The 20,725-nt window shown below is 41.3% G+C and overlaps 1 long non-coding RNA gene across 2 annotated transcripts in view; it reads right to left on the bottom strand.

Moving 5' to 3' along the window:
- Window positions 1–1,984: 1,984 nt before the first annotated feature.
- LOC142362575 (uncharacterized) overlaps window positions 1,985–20,725 on the bottom strand; it is a 35,696-nt gene continuing 16,955 nt past the window's right edge. For both annotated transcript variants that reach the window (XR_012765164.1, XR_012765165.1), the window contains exons 2-5: window positions 14,096–14,255; window positions 13,536–13,730; window positions 8,184–8,282; window positions 1,985–4,166 (exon numbers count right to left, since the gene is read on the bottom strand). This is a non-coding gene — a long non-coding RNA (uncharacterized LOC142362575). The remainder of the gene's footprint in view (window positions 4,167–8,183; window positions 8,283–13,535; window positions 13,731–14,095; window positions 14,256–20,725) is intronic.

The raw sequence follows: 20,725 nt of genomic DNA, 5'->3' as shown, positions 1-20,725 counted from the left end.
GGGAGGAGAACAGAATTATCTTTTTTAATAGCCTGGAATAAATGGTTGTTTTGTGGATGTTGACACCCGAAAACTTTTAAGGGATTTGGGCTTTTCTTCATCCCTTATTCTGCCTCCCTCCTCCCTCGACAAGGAAAGTTTTCAGTGTTGAAAACAGAAAGCTTTGCAGAGAAGACCTTCCTTTAATTGGAGTTCTAGGAAAAACCTATTACTTCTTGAAGGAAATGAAAACCTGCATGAAAACAAGCCATTTTCTCCCAAAAAGCATTTTATGAAGAAAAATATTAAAACCAACCAATATTACTATCTAACCTGGGATCACTTCTTATTTTTGATCTGCTAAGACTTCTTTTACCCTTTTACAGATCTGCCATGAAACATTCACTCCTTCATTAGCAATTCTCTTCATTCCCTTCAAGCAGTTCATTAGCAATCTCCCTTCAATTTTGTTGGTTTTCCTCAGTGTGTCTCAGCTGAGAGGACCTTCAGGCATCAGATTTGACACTGTAGTGACAGAGGCCCCAGAGGGTGGCATACCCCACAGCCTCTTCTGCACCATGTGGCTTAATTCCCTTGTGCATGGTAACCCCTGACACGACCCTACTCTTTTGAAAAAGCAGCCGAGAAAGAGACTTGTCTGTCTTATTCGGTGCTTGTCTTTCTCATAACCCCTGCTCTGTGGAGCAGGAAAATATGTTTCCCCCAGGGCATGGTCCCAGCCCTGCCACTGTCCTCGCCCGCCTGCCCACGGTCCTGCCACTGAGCCCAGATGGCTTCGGTGCAGACGCCGCTGCTCACCTATGCACCGGCTGCATGGGAGAGCTCAGCGCATACTTCTGCTGCCAGATGCTCTATTTTAAGAGCAGACGCTCTGTTACCAGGAACTCTGAAAAAAAAATAGGGTCCCAGATTGTAGAAAAAAACACTGCTCAAAAGAAAACGTTGCTGGAATGAGATGATTATGCATGATTCATGGGCAGCATGATACCTGAAATATTTCTGTGATGTATTTTGCTTAAAGAGCAGTGTTAGGGTTTCAAGAGAACATGCCAATGTACCCACAGTATTTTTGTACAGCTCCTTGAATAGATACTGGTAAATGTATCTGAACGAAAGATTTTAAAGCTGTACTAAACTCCTGTGCAAATACAGCCAAAAACTTGACATTTTTCCTTGCTTAGTATTAGGAGGGGAGGAAACACACATTCATTTGTTATTCTGCCATTAATAACAATAATTTAATATCTTGACAAAGTATATATCAGAGATCGTAACTTGTGATCCCTAGCCAAATAATAATTTCCAAAAAAATGAGCTATATTCAGATGAAAACTCCAGGCTTGAGTTGGGAAAAGTCCCCGATACCATCAGTCAGATTAGCTGGGAAGACTGGCATAGGAAGCAGATTGCTCTGCTGGAACTAACGCTTGGCTTTCTGAGAAAACAAGTAAGTTCTTCTGCCTAATGGGGCTAAAGGTGCACACAGCTAAGGCAAGGATGGTTTGCAGGATGCCACATGCCTAGGGAGACACCTTCCCTTTAGCTGAAGAACAGAGGGAGATTCTTCCTGGGTTGGGAGGGAGAGATAGCTTCAATGTGTGAGACAAAAGCAGTTTGTTGTTGATATTCCCTGATTCCAAACAAGAATTTCCAAACCAGTCCATAAAATTCATGTTCCTGGCTTCATGTCTAAGCTCCCAAGTAGAAATGCTCTGGGAAGTACAGAGCACCTGCAAATCTTATTTATGCTAACAGCAGCTGCAGGAATTCTGTATCTTTGAAACTTCATGCCATTTTATATAACCACCTTTCAACAGATTGAAGCATTTAATATTTTACATGTGATTTTTTTATTATCTTGACTAACATTTGAGAGCTGCAGCTTCCTCTCGTCTTAGGCAAATTGCACAGATCTCACATGGTTCATCACCTCTAACTTGTCAACATTCTTTTGTTAAAGCGTTGACACCTGAACAGATGGTATTCCCAGAGTGATCTTGCTAATAATCAGAAGTACTGCCCCCTGCCTCCTTTTTTCATTGCTGTTTAGCTATGCCGCTGCACTGGAGCTCATGCTTGATTGATTACCTGCTATTGCCTCTGCCTCCTTTGGAGATCTACTGCCTCGGGAATGTACTGCCCCATCTTACAAGTGAGACCTCCTTTCTTTGTCCCTGGATGTGTGCCCTGGCATGTCACGTTAGTAAAATGCATGTTGTTCAGATGAACCCACCTCCTCAGGAGATCAAGGCAAGTCTGTATCAGCAACCAGTTCTCTTTCCTGTTTATTTATGTCTGTGTCATCACCCGGGATTCATTGTGATTAGCTCTGAAGATACTAAGCAGCACTGAACCAAGAACAGATTCCTGGAGAAACCTTATGTTAACACCCTCATTACCTGCGTTACTCTCACGGCCCATGAGTAAGGATGATTTTAACCAACCTCACTGCTGCCTTTGTACTGTCACAATTTTTCTTTTATCAAAGGGGCAGGCAGAAGCCATTTAGATACCTCTCAGAAATAAGAGTAAATTGTGTCAACAATGACTTCTTGCTTTATTAAAAACTATGAAGCTGTAGAATACTTATTCTACCAGGAAGTAGTGGTAAATGACATCATTACACAATCATATTTTAATTTTTGCCCCATTCAAGGTAAGGCAAAAGGTTTTCCAGAAGTCTTCATGGAATCAGTATCAAATCACCCAATTCAAAGCTTCTAGGGTTAAACCAATTACAGTTTCTAAAAATTAGCACGTCATTAGCTTCTTCCAGGACTTTGCAACTTCTTTGCTAAAAGTCAACAGTGAATGTTCATCAACTGCCTCAGCCAGTACTTGTTTTGCTAACAAAGCAAAAACCACTAGCATGCATCACATATATGAGCTGTGTTCCCTCTCTCTCCATGAATTTGTCCTTTTTTTTCCACATGAGCAGGTTATGAAAAGTTATCCTCCTTAAATCCCTTCCCCACACCAAGCTTTCTTTCCTTCTCCAGCCTCTCCTCCCGTCTGCATTCTTTCCTCTCCAAATTTTATTTACTCAAATGACTTAGGGTTATTGTTTTTTTTTTCTTTTACAAGAAGGAATTGCCATACTTGATGAGATCCCAAGCCGTCCTGTTTCAGCCTCTTGGCTCTGACGCTGGCTAGCATCAGCTTCTTCAGAGGCAGATATTGGCTAGCCTGCTGCCCAAGGACTCTCCTTCTGATTTCTGATGATTAAGGGTTCTTATAAACATCATCCTTTCTCCCTTCTCCTTTTCCAGAATCGTATTTTTAAAGCATGCTTCAATACAACTAGAGGCAGGATAATGAGAGTAAAATCCAATCACCTGTATTTCACAGGGATCAACCGTGAATCTTCTGAGCCAAGCCTTTGACAGAGAAATAGGCAGTTTCCGTAATGGAACCGTGAACCAAAACATACCCCATTGATGGTGGGAGGGATTATTATTAAGCTACCATCCTATAAACCAGAAATGTATTTTTGGACTATTGCTTTTAGTACATATTACTTCACATTCACTATACTTAAGCACACAGCATTCCTTGGTTACCAGACATGATTCATTATTACAGTGTGAATTTTCAGTGGTTACTGTTACAGCAAGACTTAATGTACGCAACTTTAAAACTTTCTAACTATGTTATACTGCATGCATATAGTCAAAATGAATAGGATGTGTTATATAGATAATACAATATGCATAATGAATATCACACATGAATGATACACAGCAATAACATATCATGCTCTTGAAAGCATTCCTATATATTCACACCAACCTCTCTGACAGATGGGAGGGCTACACATACTAAATACTGGACATCTTCTAATTAATGCTGACTGAAGATGTGACATCAAGTTAACTGTTCTAAACGCAGTAGAAAAACAATAATAGCATATTGTGTGAATGAACAAAAAATGTAAGTGAATTTTTGAGTCTATTTCTTCATTTGGGAAGAGAACAAACACCTCAGACTTCACACAGCTGAAATGGTACCACTGTGCCATGGCCATGGGCTGCCCTCCTTGTCAGAAGGCTGTTGACAATGCCAGAGCTCCTGCATAGAGCTGCAGCTGACTTCTGGGGCATCCAGCATCAACAGCAGTTTTCAGCTTGTCCTGGTTAGCCTTGGTGTTTTCCATCGCATCTCAAGTCCTAGAGGCAAGCAACCATATCACTACCGTAACTGACTGTTTTTTCAAAGTGATTTTTAGCCTCAAAGTTTGCAGAGAAGTGCCTAACAAATGTGCTGTGAATAACTCAGAAGCTAGAAGGCAAATGTGAAAGATTTTTAACTTATTTTCCCAAGTCCTATGCATTACTCTCCAATGCCTATTTTAGCCTGACTCATCTTGACTAAAAGCTTGGCAATAGCAAAAGTTGCCAGTAACTCTAAACCCCACTTGGGTGAGAAACTAGAAGGCTGGCAGAGGTAACAGAGTTTGCTGATAAAAAATAAATCTCCCAGTTTCTATGCAAAGTCATGTACCTAGTAGCCTCACCACTTGAACCCCAAGCACGCTGGATGGCATGGAATGAAGTGGAAGAGCAGAGAGCAGAGAGGAGAAGCTGCTGGAGCGAGTCCATGCATGAGGCATCGCACTGCCATGACAGCTCACCCACCACAGCTCCAGGGAGCACACCACTGAAATCTGAAGTTCATCACACAAGAAATTACTGGAAATATAATTTATTCTTTGCTCTCGTCTCTGTTTAGCAAAGCTGATAAGCACCTCCCCAATTGCTTGCAGGATCAGAAGCAAAAGTAAAATTAAATTTTTCAGTGGCCTATATACCACGTTAAAGGGACAAATTTTTAAAGAAAAAAAAGACTCAAAACTATAATATTTCTCTTGGTTATCAGAGTCTATTCTAAAGCATTCCTCTTAAGGCACCACTCATAATATTTTTCTAATTAGCTGTCTGTGATATGAATCTGTTTTCAGGTTTTGCACCTTATTTGAGGGGCTCTTCATGTACGTGTTACAGCATGAATATAGTAGAACACTGGCACTGGAAGTCCTGTGAGACAAAGGTGACCTTTTGTTTGCTAGCAGCTGATGAAGTTGCCTACAGGTGAGATAAACAACAGGAGAAACCATTTCTATACTAACTAAAGGTATCTTTTTAAAGAAAAACATAAACAACTATAATTTCTAAGACAAGAATAAATGCATGTTTAACAGCTCCTTAACACCTTCTCCCCACTACACCCCCAGAAATTAGCTTACCTTCCATGACATATCTTATCTGCTCAAGGAGCAGTTCAGGGGAAGCTTCAGCATTGCCCAGATTCCGGCTCACCCCATGGCTAGCTCATAGAGTCAGAGCAACCATGATGCTACCGTGAAAGTAAGCCCATGCACATGGACTCCAAAAGGCTGAAAAGCCTTAGCAATGGTGCTAATTCTCATGGCCTTTAAAGACTGCTAGAAGCACACATCCAGCAGCAGGGAGTGGCACAGGACTGTTAGCAGCTTGGACTTAGGTTAGCTTCAGTCACTCAAGAAACCACTGTCAGAAGTATGAGTCGTTCCAGCAGATTTTAGGCAATTGCTATTTTCACAGAATCACAGAATCTTTTAGGTTTGAAGGGACCTCCTGAGATTACCCAGTCCAACCTCCCTGTGCAAGCATGGTCAGCTAAACAAGATTGCCCAGGACTGTGTCCAGTCAGGTTTTTAACACCTTCAAGGAGACTCCACAGCCTCTCTGGGCAACCTGTGCCTCACAGGAAAAAGTGTTTCATTGTATTCAGGTGGAATTTCATGTGTTTTCATTTGTGCCTGTTGCCTCTTGTCCTGTCACTGCGCACCACTGAGAAGAGCCTGGCAAGATGGACTTCTCTTACAGCACAAACTTACATGAGTTTGGAGAAAGTCGCTTGTGCCAGGCTGTAAGATGGCTGCTGCTGTAACCACATTGGTGAGGAGGCAATGAAAATTGTCTTGTGACTGTGACCAAAACCACTAAGGTTGCCACAATTAAACTGGCATAGCTGTGTTTCGCTTCTGGAGGAAATCAGGGATGGGAGTGAGGATAGAATCAATGTATGAAGTGATCTGGGGTTCTGTTGACAATAACTATCTCCATAACTGAAGCACTTTGTTGGTAGGAAATGGCTTTATACTGTCTCCACAAAAATGTTTCTAAGGATACTTTGAGCATCATGCATTTAACAGAATTAACATGTGCAATGCTGGCTTTTCCCATACATTCCCCTGCAACGTAGCTGGTATTTCTCACATTTCAAAAACAAAGCTGAAGTCTCTTTCCTGTGTCACACACAGGTCCAGCAGCTGGCCCGGTCTGCCACCCACCACTCAGCTGTGACTTGAGCGAGGGGTCAGAGCACAAGAGTCTACAGTAGCACTCTGAACCTGGAGCAACACTCTAGCCAAGCCCCTGGACTAGTCCTCCAGCCCTGTTCTTGTATGATTCAGTATGAATCCTGAGGACACTTAAACAGGGTTTTTTACAGATGGGAAGAGAAAATATCTGAAAGATTTGTTCCTGGGGTTGACCAGGACTTTTCCACCCAACATCACACTTTATCCTGGATTTCCTGAGTACTTCCATTCCCCATCGCGTTCTGACAGGGAGGGCAGTGAATGGGGAGACATTCATCTGCTCTAGTAAGGGCAGGAGGTCACATACATATGTGCCCATAGATGTGCAGTACCGATGCATCAGAAATTAAATGGTCCCAAGAAATCCACCCCAATGGCAAAAACTTTTATGAAGAAAAACAAAGACAGTGTGTGGAACAGTGTGATCAATTAGCATTCTTTCGCCTTGTGCATTTGTTTCAGTTTTGCATTTGTAATTACTTAAATGCAGTGTTCTTCACAACAGACATAATTCACAGGCCTTTAATGCCGTGCCTTTCAAAACAAACATGAGTCACAGCCCCTAGGTAAACTTCCTGGGCTGGCAGTGAATATCATTATTGTGTGATACAGTGCAGCAAGCTGTTTGCCAGATTACTCACACTCCTAAAGCTAGCAAAATGCATTGCCATTTATTTATTATGCTCATGATAATTACAATTATCATCACTGCAGTGCCAATCTGTTTGTTGCAGAATGAAGGCCTCTTCGTGATGTCTCCCAGGATTCAATGTTAGGCCTGAGTAGTTAGCCAAATTACGGGGCCTTGCAGGATTTTTTTTCTGCAAGAATGAGGATTTACTAAGAGGTATCAAACAGCATACTCCTGCTCATTTAACAGCAATGTGCAGGAACACCAGGAAATTCCTGCTACAAACCTCCCCTTCTGTACAAAGTACTGTTTCTGTCTTTGCTTTGGGCACTAATAGTCTTCCAAGACAATATCTAAGCACAGGTTCCAGCGCGGTATCATGTACACTGAACTTCAAAATTAATATGTATTTCCATTTCCCCACAAATGTGTCTTTTTGTGTATATATAAGGATCCATAGGAATTACATAATGTTTGAGTATGTGTACAAAGTAAACATGAATCTGCCTTTGCTTTTATTTCTAGCTCTTTCCTCAGTATGTCTTCGAACTAAGAAGGAGGAGTCAGAACATACTGAGACATTAGGCCAGGAAGAGTAGCGAAACCCAGATTGTGAGCAGAGGGGGTGGAAACATTGAGTGTAGGCAGGTGAGAAATGTGAAATCATTTATCCAACCATGCAGCAGTCTAAAAGAATACTTAGCCTCATATGGTGCTTTAAGTTTTCAAAATCCTCAACGAACATTAGTCAAACTAATGAAATTAGTCATCTAAGGTCATATTCTTTTTATTTTCATTTTAAAGGAATTTTTCTTAGATGATTTTGAGGAGTTGCATTAATTTAAAACTCTACAAATTACTTCTTTTAACTTGCCTTGCATTTCACTTCACATGTCTTCTGGCAGAGTGTCTCCAGGTTGTCTGAGCATTGGTTGCTTGAAAGCTCTTGACGTGTTCAAATGGTATGTTTCCGGGTAACACATGTTACGGTGTTGGGTGACATTTCTCAGACAAGATAGGAATAGATCTTTGGGATTCACTTTAGCTAATTGGGCTTAGAAAGCTGTCATGTCACCGCACCTTCACTTTACTGATGCGCAAGTAGGTTCGGTATAAACGCATTAATCTCTTTCATTTTCATATACAATGAAATGCTAAATTACAGTACTTAATATAAGCCACTATGCTTACCCCAGTGGGAGTTGCAGATGTTTGTCCTTAGTGTAAAACCATTGCAGATCATCTTACCACACTGAACCTTGGCAGTTCAAATATGGACCTAAAACAGAACTGCAAACTGAAGTCAGCTCCTGGATTGTATTCATGTTGTTACTAGTCATTTGCATTGTCTTAATTATGACCCACTGGACAGTAAAGATATGTGGTATTAATAGCACATTTGATCTCTCTTTGGACACAGAGCACTAGCAGGGGTCTATCTCTGTGGAACAGTAGACTAAACCACAGGTCACTCTACTTCTAACACACCACGGAACTTTTTGCTAGACGTTTGTTGTTATTCTGCAGTGAGAGGGAATGTGACGAGAGAGAAGTGAGTTCTGAACATTCACCTTGTCAAATCTCCCAAAATGACAAATGATAAAGGTTCTCAGTAACTGATGCTTATTGCAGGGCAGCAATTTAGGCAAAAATTATCAGGAGCTGAAACTGTTTATCCTTCCTTTCGCTACCATGCATAATAGACAAATTAAGATATACCATGAGCTGCTCATTGATGTTAGACGTAAGATGGAGGAACACAATAGATGGAGACCAAAGGAGATTGCCAAGGACAAGTATAAAATAATAACATAAGCACACAAGGATAAAGGAGAAAGCAATGAGCAGGAGACATAGAGGGTAACAAGAATCATTCCGTAAATACATTAATAGTAAGAAAGAGACTGAGAAAAGCTTTGTTCACTATAAACAAGGAAAGTGTTACTCTGCTGTTTAACAGGCAGAGAAAGTGACTGACACATGATGCTGAGAAGATCAGGATGCTTAATGCCCTTTTTGCATCAAGTCTTCCCTAAAAAATTTTACCTTGTAAATTACTGTGTTACTATTTGTAACATAAGGACATATTAAAAGAGAGAACCAAGGAGCCTTCCCTTATGAAGGAAAGAAGACAGTAATTGGCTTGGCATGACAAACTTCATCCTAGGGTTTCTACAGAACTGTCACAAGCAACCTCAAAAGCACTAGCAGTCATCTCTCAGGACAGGAGGAGGACAACTGAGGTGGCAGTAGAAGATTGCAATGGTGCAAAACAGTGAACATCATTAAAAAGGGAAAAACAGAAAAACAGCGAACTGCAGACTGGTCTTTGTAACTGCCACCCCTATAAACATTCTAGAGCAAATGAGCACACTCGCAAGCTTCCGAAAGGTTTTTACTTCAAATCAGTTTAATTTCTATCTATAAAAGGATAAGGGGTCTTCTGAATAGAGGAGAGGCAGAAGATATCCTCTATTGTGACTTTAATAAGATTTTCGATACGGTCTGACGTACCATTTACACAAGCAAGTTGTAAAACCCAGTCTAGAAGGAACTGTCTACACGTATGTACCCTAGATTCAGTCCTGTTCAGTGTTTTCATTAATAGCTACGATGATGAAATAAGGCTGGAAGAAACTAGAGGAACATGGGAACAGAATGCAAAATTATATTTGCGAACTAGCAAAGTAGGGAGAAAAAGAAGTTCAACAGATGCAATTGCAATATCCTACACTCAACAGACTGTGCAAATACAGGATGGGGAAGAACAGGTTAGGTAACAGCTCTGCAAAGAAGGATGTAGGTGCTACAGTCAATGACAAACTGAGTATGAGTCAGCAGCGACACATTGTTGTGAAAATGGCAAGTGTCATACTGAGATACAGAAACAGAAATAAGGCTTTGGAGACGTGAATTGATCTTCTTCTCAGCACCAGCAAGAGCACAGCTGGGCTGGGGCACTGCACTCCAGGAAAGTGTGGACTATTAGAAAAGAATCCAGAGGGGAGGAAACACTGAAAGAACTGGGATATTCAGCTGAAAGTAAGGAGTAAAATGTAGAGGGTAACCATCTTCAAAAAAGTAGAAAGCTATCACAAAGAGGAAGGGAATAATCTGTTCTTATTGGAAATAGTAGCTAGGAGAGAAAGTTTAATTTGCAGCAAAAAAGATTAAACATTAGGGAAAACATTTCACTGGAAAGCCTAGTGAAGCAGTGAAGTAAATTTCCTGCTGAGGCTGTCTCTCCATCACTAGAGGTCCAGTAACATGTTAGAGAAACATCTGTCAGAAATCATACAGGCCTATTTGATCCTTTTTAGGGGAGTGGACTAGATGACCTCTGGAGGTCCCTTTGACTCTATGACTATCCTTCAGTTGACACCTATGTCATTTACATTGTATAAGCTGACTAGAGCCAATGAACCCTAATCTTAATGAGTGAACTTGCTCCTACCATCACACTGCCTATTGTACATCACTCCGCACCTCCCCATCAATGTGTTTTCTGAACATAAACAAATTCTGCAGCACATGTTACAGCTCCCTCTTCCAAATAAGCAGCATTTTGATTTTTAATTCTGAGAATATTTTTAATCACTTCTTCCATTGTTGGCAAAATTGTATCCTGTGTTTCAAGAGTCTTGTTTCAGAAAATGTACTTCTCTCTCAAGCAATAAATAATCCTCTGTTTAAAATGTGCTCCAAACAGCTGTAATATTTTACTAGTACTTTCTCTCCTTTTGAGGAGCACTACAAAGACTAAAATTTACTACTAAGTAACTCTAACGGCAAAAAAAACAACCAAGCAAATACTGTATAATTTCATTCCAAACAAGGATTTATCTATAAGTAACCTGTATCAATCGAACTAGAAATCCAACTTACTTTACATCATGTGCAAGTTCTCTCACAATGTTGACTCTCCTGTTCCTGTGGGAAAGCTATGAACTGAATTCTACTCTAGCCAACATTTATAACACAAGTGCTATAATCAATACTTGCTTAGTGCCTTCCATCAGGAACCCTCAAATAACTGATCAAAAACTGATGCCATTCTCATTTTACCAACGGGAAAAGACCAGCAGCCCTGCCTTCTTCAAAGATTAAACCTATTTCTCAAGGTCAAACAGGAAATCAGTGCCAAAGTCAGGACTTTTGCCCTTCAGTCCCTACACTTCTTTATGGGTCTGGCTCTAACACTGGTGGTTTGCGATGCCATCTTTTTCTACATAATGCAGATGCCAAATGCCCAGTTTTAGACCGAGTTCCTTTTCGCATTACTATAGAATTACAATGAGCACCCCCATAGGGTTGGGGTTTTTTTCAGAATAAACTGTACAGTGTTAACCATTGATGTTTATTGTCATTGATTTAGTAGCTGCCAGAGAGTTACAGCAGGTGATAGATTGCTGTTATTTTAGCCTATAAAAGGTCTTATGATTCTGTTAGGAAACACTTTGGTTCCTTAAAATAGATAAATAATCTGAAAGAAAATACACAAGGTGGACAAATCTTTTAGAAAAAACCTTCCCCTTCCTTCCTTCCTTCCTTCCTTCCTTCCTTCCTTCCTTCCTTCCTTCCTTCCTTCCTTCCTTCCTTCCTTCCTTCCTTCCTTCCTTCCTTCCTTCCTTCCTTCCTTCCTTCCTTCCTTCCTTCCTTCCTTCCTTCCTTCCTTCCTGTTGTCTTCCTCCTTTTTTTAAGTGCTGCATTGACTATTCCTTTCTGGATAACAGAGCTGGGTAAAGCTTTCTGTGTTTTATAGGCACCTGAAGGGTAAGCTAGGACATTCTTCATGCCCCACTAGGAATACTTGTACTGAGCATAGCTGGTGGAGTTTGGGTAGGGTGACCTGTGTGGGAGGAAGCCATGAACTGCCCTGGGCTGATCACAGCCACATCAAGACAGCTCTGAAACCTGAAAACTACTCACTTCTCAAAATTTCAACCAGTCAGAGGAGCACACGGCTCCTAGGCTCAGACCTATTTAAAAAATGGTGGCAAGTGCTGGGGGCAGGAGACATAGCAGGACACTCCAAAGAAGATCTGTGAAGAGAAATTATAGAGACAGATTTGGAGGAACGGAAGGGAATAGGGCACATAGAAGATGTTGCAGGGGACACAGCTGGAGATGCACTCCTCAAAGGCAGCAGTCCCTGCCAGAAGTTTTCCTCTGAGGGACTTCGGCCCATGGGCAACCCACGCTGGGGGAGGGACACCCTGGAGAGACTGTGGCTATAGATGAGCCACTCTAAAACAGCGACACCCCAAAAAGACTGTGGCTGTGGGAGACTCACAGTACGGTGAGGACACTGAAGAGGGCCTGTGGCTGTGGGTGACCCAACGCCAGAGTAAGGACAACCCTCAGGGACTGCAGCCCAGGGGCAACACACGCTGTGGTAGGCACAGCCCCAGTGGATGGCAGCTTGCAGATAAGTCATGCCAGAGCAGGGGCATCTCCGAAGGAACAGTGGCTCATGAAGAATCTCAGGCCAGAGCAAAGAGAAGCAAGGGGCAGTAGAGGAAAAGAGCTAGAAGCAAGTATTAGCAGAAAGAAACCATTCTACACACGGACCCAACCTCCTGTGCTGCCCATTGCCTGCTCAAAGGAGTCAGTGGGGACTTACTGTAGCATGCAGGGACAAGGGACATAGAAACTAGGAAGGAGGGAGGAGAGGTGCTGGACTGAAGTTTATCCTGGGGAAGGGGAGGAAAAGTGTTTCCCTAGGTGTTTGTTTAATTGTTTGTCTTCCAGCCTTTTCTTCATGTCTGAATCAGTAATTGATGTCTTATATTAAATGGCAATATATTGAGTTAAATTCCTTGAGTAGAGACCTTTTTTTTGTGACAATATTTCATGCTTTCTCAGTATTCTGAACAACAACTTTCCAGGTATAATCATGTAAGAAAATCTACCTTCTGTTTCCTACTTCCTAACTCAGGTTTTAAATTCAGGCCTGCTACAGCATAGGTCAAGTTTGGCCTGTGAATCCAAATTGGCCACTGATGTCAGAAGGACACTCAAGAAAAAGTTCACTCATTCAGAGCATCATCAAGACATATTATTGTGTCTCAACTAGTTTTTCCAGCTGTGCTCAAAATGACAACATGCACTTGCATTCCTGTTCCTGTACCTTGAACAGATAAGAAAACTCACCAGCGCTAGGAATGTTCACACAGAAGCACACACAGCAAAGGAGAGTGTTACTGATGCTTTCATGAGGCATCAACTCTGAACACTTAGTATTTAGCCAAAAGCTAAGGACTTGGCCAACATACTTAAAATATCTAATTCGTAGGGCTATGTTTCATATAAGTTTTAGATTGATTTAATTAGTGTTAATTAACATATCTTTATGTATTATGAGAGACAGCAGATACCCATAAAGATTTTTATATTGAGCCATATGGCAGTCTGCAATACACTAGCCAAAAAAGTATAATGAGGCATATAAAAAAGTCTGCTGCATAACACTCCTTGGTAATTTTGAAAAATGAATGTCAGAGTTTGCACAATATAAGTGACACCATCTTGTTCTTGCCTTACCCAGTCTGACTATGGAAGGTGGATCAAGCTCCAGTTAGGATTATGGAAGATGCAGACTCTCTAGTACCAAGGCTGATTTGAAGGAAGTCAGTTCACATCTCTGGATTCTCCTTTTCCCCACAAAGGAGAGTAGACAGAAGTGTTTCCTTTAAGGTTAGGTAGGCTCCAGATGGAAGATATGTCCCAAACTCTTCCCTAGGATCAGGAGATAGGCAGTTATCTCTTTTGATCTTTTTTGTGGAGTCTCACAGGTTTTGCATCAATTGCTGTTAGCCAGTTGTTTAAGGTGGTTGCCTTGAGGTCCTGCCTGGTCTTTTCCAACCGTACCTTGCTCAGACAGGGACAAATGGAGCTTGGTGTGAAGGAGGTGACCAATCTCCACCCCCATCCATGACCCATCACCTGTCACAGGACAGGAAGGAGCCCAAAGCATGAAGCCGGGGGAAAAGCTGGATAGGCTGGGGAACAGCAGACACATACTCCCAGACAGCACGAGAAACAAACAAATGGTAAGGAGAGCAATAAGGTTCCCTTATCTCCCACAGTAAATGTCCACCCACCAATTCCAGGCACAGGGACTTCTGGACAGGAATCTTGTCCATGCAGAAAAAAAACAGGACTGTTATTTTTAGTAGAACCTTCCCTTGCATTGTTGTCACCCATGCAGGCAGAATTCAGGAGTCTTCCGTGACTCAATCTGCCAAGACTGAGACAAGGTGGCTGAAAAACAAAAACAAAAAAACCCAAAGAAACAAACAGACAAGTGATTCCATTAGAAGACTTCCTATTCCCTTCTCCCAGTGTTCAAAGCAGCACAGTTGCCACACAGAACAAACGACTTTCACATAGCCATATCTCCATTTTCAGATTATTTTAAGGCCAATTTCAGAAATGAGGCAGGGAGAAGAGATGTTGGAATAATATAGGAAAAACTTGAAAATGTAAGCATTGCATGGACAAAAGGTAACTGTCATTACTGCTCTAGAGATATAAACTTCAAGAGGGTGCTGGAGAGATGAAGAAGCAGGGGGCTTGTCCTCACATTTTGACCACAGGAATGTATCATGAAAAACAGTAAAACCAGAAAACCCCAGAAATCTCTTTCCTGCCACTTGCCCTAATTACTGGACTTCTCTACACTCCAGACTCTGCCTTGAACTTAAAATTAGAGACTCAATCTTGGCATTTTGGCATCCTGAGGGAATGCCAGCACCACCAGCGTAAAGGCTGTTCTTCATAGACTCCATTATCCTGGACCTGAAGAGATGAATGTGCCTTGCAAGACTGCCATGACTAATCAATTCTGGCAGAAAAAAACTTTGCAGAGCCGGAGCATTTCTTCTTGCGCTGGTGCCTCTTTTTGTCTGTATCACACTGACATCTGGTGGGAATGAGCATGAACAGACCGACTGGAGGGGGCTTGGGCTGCTCCTGCTGTCGTGTAACGGCAGAGGAGAAGGCATGCTGAGATCTGAACGAGTCATGTCAGCACAAAGCAAAAATTATTTACAATTAGACTTCTTTCTAACAATTTAAAGACTTTCAAATGTAGCTTCTTTAGAGAAATCTATGAAAAATTTTATGGGGTTTTTTTTGTGATAAAATAAGCTTATCTAAAAATTTCATGCACACAGTTGACACAGGATGTGTGGTTATTACCCAAATATAACTTTTCATGATACTTACTACTTCTTTTTATGACAAATCTATGCCAAAATACAAACACTCTTCTGCACAGAACCTGATGTTCTTAGTTTTGCAAAATCAAAAATTGGAAAGAAGCTTAACAAAAGGCATTCCTACCTTGTCGGTTTGTTCAAATGTGTAAACAGAATTAAATTGCTGTACAGATAGATGGTATTTTTCTTTAATATAGTATACAAAATACCACCACAAAAATTCACAATACTTTAAAGTATTCTCTTCTGAAAGAGAAAGCATTGAAGTTACAAGGACAAGATTATGCACTGAATGTCTGAGCTCTTTATCAGCTGCACCGGTTATCTCATTTGCATGTCTCAGGACAATGTTGTTAAATTAGAAAGATAATTAGTGGTCAGAAAGGCCAGAACTTGGAGAAGTCAACATTCCCAGGGAGAAGAGAGCTCTCTGCATTTACAGAGCAAACTTCTATGTAACTGAATGTAACTGAAGTCAAGATCAGAGACACAATCTTTTCAATAAACAACATCACAGTTACTATTCTGAAAGCTCTTGTATTCAAGGTGTTGGATAGTAGGATGCCCACTCTCAGTATCACAAACACTTCACCATCTTGACCAAATTGCCAACAGCAGACCATAACAAGTATATCAGGTTCCTCCCTTGACCTGGTATCAATAACATCTCCAGTTTTGCTAGACCTCCGAGGACTCGCTAGCCTCAAAAGAAAAATGAAAGCTCTTCCCTCTTCATAAGCAGAGAATGTATGTGAGCAGTTGTTCCACACATTTGCTACTGGATCTCATACTGTCGCTAGTCTGCAAGCTTTATGAGTGAGACAATTAATGGTCCAGCCTTTTTGTCCTCTGCTACAACTGTATTTTCTCGAGGTTCTGTATCAACACATTTGACACCTCACCGGGCTTAAACAAAATCTTTCTTTACAAATCACGACATATAACTAAATGCTAACTGGAAAATATTCTAGATAGTACAGAAATGATTTCTTGCTTCGTACACATAGTATTATCTTCGTCAAAAGAGAAGTACTGTTGCAAGCAGTTTCATTACTTAAATGAGAGACTGAGGTGGGTAACTCAATATATGAGCATGCAAGGACCCTATGTTTCCTACACCATTTTTCACCAAGAATGCTTTAGAATGCAAAGTCCTTCATAGCCTTCATCATTAGTCATTTCACTGACTACAACAGCTGTCTTTCACTTTGTTCTCAGACCTGATTCACTCAGTAATACAAGTATCTGTAAACCGTGCATCATACACAACCAGTAACCCCTTGAAATTTCATCTGCATACTTGGCACAAGCATGGAGAAACTGTCAGACTGGGGAACTCTCTCTCACAGATCACAGTCACCCCTGCACAAGTTCAAGCCCATTTCTCAGCAGCTTTCAGCTGCCCTAGCTCTACAGTTGATGACAGTCCTCTCAAAGCAGACCTTCCTCGCTTTAAACATGTTGTGTTCTATGCAAGTGGTTAATTTTTTTCCACGGCCAAGAACAATGTTGCGTATCTGCAAAACAACGTTTCTCAATGTTCCAAGCAGTTCTCTACAAAAAGTTGATAAAGTTATTCAAGGCTGAAACTAAAGATAACACTACCTCACATTTAATTTATTATTTAATGGTAATGGCTCTACAAGGTAATGTTATGTCTTTATGTGCTGGCCCCAACCTGGATCTAAATATTACCCTTTCAGCTTTCAGAGAGACCTGGTGACATCCATCCTGTCAGCAGAGAACTTATCAAGCTGAGGAGCAAGCACACAATCTAGACAGTCATGAACCACCATCACCCAAATGAATATCCCACTGCATGTGGGGTACTGACCACCCTGTGGTCAGACGACTGCACTGCCCCAGGGTGATCAGAGGTTACACCAAGGCTCTTCTCTCGAAGCTTCACTTTTACAGCAGCTGAAGCAAATCAAAGTCCACCAGCCCGTACTTCTTTCTTTGTAACTGTTACTTCTTTCCAACCATTGCTTAGGTAACACACTTGGCCTTTCCACCTAGTAACCTTTTTTAGTTGCATAAGAACGTAGCCAACCATGCCTTTTAAATATGCTAAACATATTTTAGCTTCAATCTAGCTATTGCAGTCTAACCACCCAAAAGAAAGTTTTTACGCATTTACCTATTTTGTACTCAGAGACAAACACTCTCAAACATTTCCCCCTGTGCATGTAGATACAACATCCCGCCAAGATTTTAGATATCCAGAAGTCCCTTCTGCTAAGAAAGCTTACAATTTAGGCCAGCACATGTAAAATACTATTTATAAAGTAATTTCAGTGTGTTACTGTGGAAATCGTTGAGCTGTAAAAAGACTAGAGTCTAATATATGCTCTGTCCTCTCTAACTGGACTTACAAGAGCTCAGTAGTTTGCAGACAAGGGATCTAGGATACTTCTATACAGTGTTACTCTCGAGAAGTTGCTCAGACTAGTTTTAAATGACTTAAACGATTCTGCTACATCCCTTGAAGTCTTGCAACGAAAGGCTTCCCTGTTATCTGTCCTAAACTTTCCTCTTCATTTTATAATCCTATACCTAATTCACAATAATTCTCTTCCTAGCCTGATATTTATGTTGTTTAAAAACACGCTAAAAGTGTTTCTAGACAAGACAGATTACATAAAACAAAGCAATGTTTCTCTGATAAGAGGAGAAAAAAAATGTAGCACAAAATTCCAGTTCCCATGACTTTAGAGATGAGATAAACTCCATGAGAGAAAAATCAAGGCTGAATAAAGAAACTGTGCAAGGTTCCAGCACAGAGATGAGAGTCCAGCTGTTATGCTCTTTGGAATTCTGCCCTGCAGCTGAAATAGGAAATAGATATTAATCTCACATCAGATGCCCTCTGCTTTTTCCCTGGGGACACCTCTTTCAGCACCCAGAATGATAGAAAGATTTGGATTAGATGGGACTTCTGGTCCACACTACTCCTCAGGGCATGGGCAACTTCACAGTGAGATCAGGTTGCTCCGGGCCCCATCCAGAAGAGTTTTAAAAATCTCTGAGGATGGAGATACCACAGCCCTTTGCGGGCACCTGTTCCGGTACTGGACAACTCTCCTGCATGGCATACTCCTTCCAGTGTTTCCTTCTTCACCAAAGAATCACGAGAGGAGTGACAAGTCTGCATGTAATTTATTATTCAAACAACTACACCATGCTCCAAGTATAGTATTTGCAGTCCAAATTACTCAGTTTGGCCAGTGGCCAGTTTCAAATTACTTTCTATTCTTCTCAGTCTCTCCATGGTGGTCTGGTGCAACTTGGGAAATTCCATGCAAGAAAACGGAAAATCAACACATACTTCTCCCCAGCCTTCTTTTTGAGTCACATAACAGTCAATAGGTGGCAATTTACTCAAACTCTCCCTGATCCCAGGATCATTCACCCAGTCAAACAGTTTCAAGATAGTTTTTGTGAAGAGAGAAATAAGTTTTGTCTCCTATGAAGGATGGCAGTCATTTTTAATGCTTTGATTCCCCTTCAGTTGCCTGCAGGTCCGAGCTGTCCCCTAGATTACAACCCCTAGCTGACATAAATATTTTAAGAAAAACAGAAACTTAGAACAGTTTTCCATCCCAAATGTTCAGTGCATATATTACCAGAATATTAAATAGGAAGCAGAGAGACAGCACTGACACTTGGCCTAAGGCTGGCACAGCAAAGTGATGTTTAAGAATGTCTCTTTGAATTCTGAAGCACTCTTATGCTCTTTTCTGTTCATGTACCCCTGCTTTGAAGTTCATAAACATTCCAGTGAACAGCTTTTTGATTCACGTGAATGCTTGAAAAGTATCTATTCTCTGCAAAATGCCTGCACGTATTTGAGTTTTTCAATGCAGCAGCACAAATATTTACTATTCAGTATTCTACTGCCTAAAAATCTGTCCTTCAGCCCAGGAACAGCTATGTAGCCACACAGCCAACCCTATATCAAATGGAGAAAGTAGTCAAACTAAATAGTTTGCACATGTAAATTGAAAATTGTTCGTCTATATGATCCACTGAACAGATTTGCAGAATCCAGATATGGTCTATAAACACTTCATGAATAGTGAAAAGTTCGCAGTAATCAGTATTTTCACTTTTTTTGACCATTATTCTGTATTACCTTTTTCTTAAAGGTATGAAAAGTACCAGATATTTAAGTGCATTTTTTTTCCATGTGCATTGATGGCAATGAATAATAAGAGTCCGCTGCTTTTCTCACCTGCAGATGAGATAGTTTGGCACTGCAAGTCCACACAACATTGCCTTGGAGTAAATACTCCAGCACACTAATTGCCTCACATAGGACTTGCTAGACATTTATTTAGTGGAGGAAGTTTTAACTGTTAAAGAGATGGAAGTGCATCTTCATACACTAGTCTTACCCAGAAAAAAAAAGAGAATAGTTGCGACTCAAGGTCCAGCATTTACGACAACTACTAAGCCTCAGATATTCCCGAGGACAAAATGAAATCCACAGCATACCTGACTGTTAGTATGGTTCTGTGACTGAAAGTACTCCTTGTGATCTTAATTCTGCATATTAAATTTGTGTCCTGAAACACTAGCTATATTCCTAGCTGCATTTTTAGCATGGACACAAACCGTACCTTATAATGTCGTGGAAGGGCAGAAATAGAACAAGGCAACATGAGTCTCTACACAAGGCTCATTTTCCATCAGGAAAAGCTAACACAATGGCCTTTTGTTGGCATTTCTCCCAATTCCTGCTGAAGGAGGGTCCACTGAGATGATGCTGGCACATGAGACGCAAAAGGGAGCAGCATGGCTTGTAGATTCAGCCTCTTTCTCCTTTACACAGCTACAAGGGGCCCAGGGACCGAGCAGGTACCTAAAGCTTCCCTGAAACCACTCCAACTTCTGCCAGGCATTGGGTGGATGTTTGCCAGGCGCTGAGCTTGGGAGGCGCACCGTCCGGTGCAGCTTCCCCAGCGGTCCTCGTTCCTATGCTACGAGGAAATCAGCCCTTCATCCCGGCTGCCTGCAGCAGGTTGCTGTTACACAAAGCACTTGGGGTTTGACTTGTTTGTTATGAATTCACTGCCTTTCATTCTTGTAAGGAAACTTCTTGTTCTTTGAAGTGGGAAAGAGTTCCGGAAAAAAAAAAAAAAGGCTTGTTTTGTAATCTTTTAATCCAAACTCTTTACCAGGTTGTACAAGCACTATGTTTAAGGTGCCTATTGAGCAGAAGCATGCCTTTGTCCTGCAGCTCATCCTCATCAAATTCTTCTGATCTCTCAGATAATTTGATTATCTCTTGTTTCAAGTGATAGAAGAGTGGTCCAGTCAACTCTTGCTAGCTATTAGTAGAAGTAAAACAAGGGAGGATGTCAGTCTCACCCAGTTCTGTTGCCCTTGCCCTGGTGGGAACACAGATACCCTAAACATAACAAACATCCTGACTACGAAGATGAGCCCGTCTCCTTCCACATTACTTTTGTGCAGCCCCATCCCGAGCACTCTAAGGACTACATCACA

Source organism: Opisthocomus hoazin, chromosome 1 (assembly GCF_030867145.1).
Source record: "Opisthocomus hoazin isolate bOpiHoa1 chromosome 1, bOpiHoa1.hap1, whole genome shotgun sequence".
Classification (NCBI taxonomy): Eukaryota; Metazoa; Chordata; class Aves; order Opisthocomiformes; family Opisthocomidae; genus Opisthocomus; species Opisthocomus hoazin.
This window is presented reverse-complemented; position numbering and strand designations above follow the sequence as displayed.